Consider the following 4,914-nt stretch of genomic DNA (forward strand, 5'->3'; position numbering starts at 1 on the left):
TATTTTGTAATTTTCCTTTATATCGTGGATGCAGGAAGCAGGCCAACCAGTAATCGGTCATTTTGATAATGCGGGGGTCCCTTTTTAGGATACGCAAGGCATACTCAGCCATGTGGGCCAATGATCCAGGTGTCAATTCACTGCTTATGCTGGGTTGAGGAGCAGTTTCTTGCAAATCAACATCACTTGTGTCCCGCACAAACCCTGTACCTGACCTTGCAACGCCACCAGTTTCTATTGCCCCCTGAGAAGCATCCTCCTCCCATAAATATTCATTCCCATCATCCTCCTCTTCGTCTGCCACCTCATCCAGGAGAGTTCTCTGAGCTGACAATGGCTGTCATCAAGGCTTCCCTCCTCTTCGGCTGCAGACGTCTGCTCCTTAATGTGCGTCAAACTTTGCATCAGCAGACGCATTAGTGGGATGCTCATGCTTATGATGGCGTCATCTGCACTTACCAGCCATGTGCATTCCTCAAAACACTGAAGGACTTGACAGAGGTCTAGTAGCTTCGACCACTGCACACCAGACAACTCCATATCTGCCATCCAAGTGCCTGCCCGTGTATGTGTATCCTCCCACAAATAAATTACAGCACGCCTCTGTTCGCACAGCCTCTGAAGTATGTGCAGTGTGGAGTTCCACCTTGTTGCAACGTCGATTATTAGGCAGTGCTGGGGAAGATTCAGCGATCACTGATGGTTCAGCATACGGCTGGAGTGTACGGGCGACCGGCGGATGTGCGAGCAAACTCTTCGCACCTTCAGGAGCAGGGCTGGTAACCCCGGATAATTTTTCAGGAAGCACTGCACCACCAGGTTCAAGGTGTGAGCTAGGCAAGGTATGTGTTTCAGTTCTGAAAGGGCTATGGCAGCCATAAAATTCCTTCCGTTATCACTGACTACCTTGCCTGCCTCAAGATGTACAGTGCCCAGCCATGACTGAGTTTCTTGCTGCAAGTACTCGGCCAGTACTTCCACGGTGTCTGTTGTCGCCCAAACACTTCATTTGTAACACAGGCTGCTGACGCTTACCACTAGCTGTTCGATAATGGGACACCTCGTGTGCAACACTGGCAGCTGCGGATGGAGTGGTCCTGCGACTGCCCTCTGTGGACGAGCTTTCGCTTCTGGAGGTGGAGGAGGAGGAGGGGTGGCGAACGCCTGCAGCCAATTGTTTCCTAGACCATGGGCTAGGCAGAACTGTCCCACTATTGGCTGTCCCCAATGGACCCTGCATCCACCACATTAACCTAGTGTGCCGTGATGGACACGTAACGTCCCTGGCCATGCCTACTGGTCCATGCATCTGTTGTGAGGTGCACCTTTCCACTGACTGATTGCCTCAGTGCATGGACAATGCGGTCTTTGACATGCTGGTGGAGGGCTGGGATGGCTTTTCTCGCAAAGAAGTGCCGACTGGGTAGGTCATAGCGTGGTACTGCGTAGGCCATCAGGTCTTCGAAAGCTTCTCTTTCAACCAACCGGTAGGGCATCATTTCTAACGAGATTAGTCTAGCAATGTGGGCGTTCAAACCCTGTGTACGCGGATGAAAGGATGAGTACTTTCTTTTCCTAATGAGAGTCTCTTGTAGGGTGAGCTGGACTGGAGAGCTGCATATGGTGGAACTAGCGGGGGTGGTGGTGGTGGACATGGCGGATTGAGAGAGGGTTGGTGATGGTATTCTTGATGTTGGCCTACATACAGTGTTTCCTACCAATAACCTTGTGATTCCCTGACTGCTTTGGCCTTGCGACGATACCTCCACATTTGCTGCTGGTGGTGTCCTAACCGGTGGGCTTACAGTGAGGGAAGCAATGTAGCTGACTACCTTCATTCTGAGCAGGTGCACCAACGGTACGTGACGTTTGGTAGTTAGTCCAGGCTTGCAAGTGGATGCTGGTTAAATGTCTACGCATGCACGTTGTATTTAAATTTTGAAGATTCTTCCCTCTTCTAAAGGTCTTTGAGCATTTCTTACAGATAACTTTGCATTGATCATTCGGATCTTGGTTAAAAAATTGCCACACTGCACTCTTCCTACTATCGAATACATTTTCAGGCATTGCACGCTGTGCTACTTTCACCGGATGGCCACGCTGTCCTAAAACTGTTTTGTTTTTGACAAACGTTTTTGGCCTTATACGGGCCTGCCAGATGACAGCTGTTGCGATGTAGATGGCTGCTGCGGATCATCCTCCTCCGCTTCTAAGGGTACCGTCACACAGTACCATTTCCATCGCTACGACGGTACGATTCGTGACGTTCTAGCGATATCGTTACGATATCGCAGTGTCTGATATGCAGCAGCGATCAGGGATCCTGCTGAGAATCGTACGTCGTAGCACATCGTTTGGAACTTTCTTTAGTCGCTTGATCACCCGCTGACATCGCTGGATCGTTGTGTGTGACAGCGATCCAGCGATGTGTTCGCTTGTAACCAGGGTAAACATCGGGTAACTAAGCGCAGGGCCGCGCTTAGTAACCCGATGTTTACCGTGGTTACCAGCGTAAACGTAAAAAAAACAAACAGTACATACTCACATTCCGGTGTCTGTCCTCCGGCGTCTCAGCTTCTCTGCACTGTGAGCGCCTGCTGGCCGGAAAGCGAGCACAGCGGTGACGCGGTGACGTCACCGCTGTGCTTTCCGGCTATGGCGCTTACACAGTGCAGAGAAGCACAGCGCCGGGGGACAGACACCGGAATGTAAGTATGTACTGTTTGTTTTTTTTACGTTTACGCTGGTAACCAGGGTAAACATCGGGTTACTAAGCGCGGCCCTGCGCTTAGTAACCCGATGTTTACCCTGGTTACCCGGGGACCTCGGCATCGCTCCAGCGCCGTGATTGCAACGTGTGACCGCAGTCTACGACGCTGGAGCGATACTCATACGACGCTGCGACGTCACAGATCGTGCCGTCGTAGCGACGAAAATGGTACTGTGTGACGGTACCCTAAGCTACTGGCAGCGGCACCCTCTTCCCCCAATGGCTGCCACTCTGGGTCAACAACTGGGTCATCTATCACCTCCTCTTCAATGTCATGTGCACCTTCCTCTGTGTCACCGTGTAAGGTGCTATAGCGTTCGGGACAGGGCACCATAGTCTCATCAGGGTCAGATTGTGGCTCAGTACACTGCGAGGGCAATGTAGTGATCTGAGTCAATGGAACAGCATTATAATCTGGCTGTGGCTGTGGATCAGTGCACTCCATGTCCGATTCATCTTGTAATGGGCTGTTAACAATTTCCCTTTCTAACCCAGGCACGGTATGTGTAAAAAGCTCCATGGAGTAACCTGTAGTGTCGCCTGACGCATTCTGCACTGTTGGTTTGGGTGAAGGACACAAGGAAGCTACTTGTTCCTGACTGGGAGCATCCACTGACGACTCGCTGCTTTTATATTTGGAACTTTCTGAAGAGGAGGCGAAAGAGCTAGAGGCTGAGTCAGCAAGGAAAGCCAAAACTTTTTCCTGCTGCTCCGGCTTTAAAAGCTTTTTTCCTACTCCCAGATAAGGGAGCCTTCGAGGCCTTGTGTAGCCAGACGATGACGCTGGCTCAACATCTCCAGCTTTAGGTGCTATTTTGCTTTTCCCACTACCACCAGATGCTCCACCACCATCAGTACCAGCTGGCAACCACCGCCCATGGGCTCTTCCACCAGACTTCCTCATTTTTGGGAAAATCTAACCAAGATAACAACCGTTATATGGTACTGTAAAACAAGGTAGAAAGTGTATATAAAATTGTTGAGAATTTAAATCTCCCTTTTTTCGGGGGAGACTGAACCAAAACACAGGCCCAGTGTATAACACAACACAATGAAAGTGGCAGAAAGTGGCTGGAAGATATATGACAAACTAACAGGACAGAAGTATATCCACTTTGTGAGAATTTGAATCTCTCTTTTTTTGGGGGGAAAGACTGAGCGAAAACTCAGGCCCAGTGTATAAAACAACACAATGTAAGTGGCAGAAAGTGGCTGGAAGATATATGAAAAAATCCAAGGACTGTACTACAATAACAATCTCCCTACAATGATCTCAGGACAATTATGGCAGCAATAAAAAGGACTGCTGCACACAAAAGTGTGGACAAATAAACAAGATAACTGCAGAAAGGAGCAACAGGATTTTTGCTTTTAAAAAAGCAGTTGGTTTGCACAGCAGCGTGCAAACAGCAATGCAACTATCAGGGAGCCTTATAAGGCAGCCTAATAAGCTACAGAGCTGATGCACAAAGATATAGCCTCCACTGTCCCTGCAAAACAAAGGTGGTGTTGGACAGTGGAAATCACTACAGCACAAGCGGTTTGGGGGTTAATCTTCTCTCCCTAACTATGTCCCTTCTTCTGACGAAGCTGCAGCAACCTCTCCCTATGCTGAGATCGGCAGAAGTAAGATGGCGGTCGGCGTGCACGCCCCTTTATAGCCCCTGTGACGCCACAGAAAGCAAGCCAATCACTGCCATGCCCTTCTCTAAGATGGTGGGGACCGAGACCTATGTCATCACGCTGCCCACACTCTGCGTCCACCTTCATTGGCTGAAAAATGGCGCTGAAAGCGTCATATGAAACGCGACTTTTGCGTGCAGATCGCCGACCGCATGGCCGATCCCACACTAGGATTGGGTCGGGTTTCATGAAACCTGACTTTGCCGAAAGTCGGCAATTTTTTAATTTGTCCGATCCGTTTCGCTCAACCCTAGTCGCAAATTTACACCTCGTACACACACGGCTCTGCTACATCCACACTGTAAACCCCTCCTGACCCCACACAGAAACTGCCCCTCATCCAGCACCATGACAACCAGCACAGCAGAGTCCTGCATCCACTGAGGCCCCTGATCATGTGACCCCTGACTCCTCCCCTCCTGTGACCTCATCACAGGTCCTGTGCGCACAGAGCAGCCATA

At 50.0% G+C, this 4,914-nt stretch overlaps 1 protein-coding gene across 2 annotated transcripts in view; it reads right to left on the bottom strand.

Annotated features, from left to right (window-relative positions):
- The window catches only part of LOC143768048 (uncharacterized), an 804,459-nt gene that overhangs the window by 302,397 nt on the left and 497,148 nt on the right, over nucleotides 1-4,914 (bottom strand). The window lies entirely within an intron of this gene.

Source organism: Ranitomeya variabilis, chromosome 4 (assembly GCF_051348905.1).
Source record: "Ranitomeya variabilis isolate aRanVar5 chromosome 4, aRanVar5.hap1, whole genome shotgun sequence".
NCBI classification, from domain to species: domain Eukaryota; kingdom Metazoa; phylum Chordata; class Amphibia; order Anura; family Dendrobatidae; genus Ranitomeya; species Ranitomeya variabilis.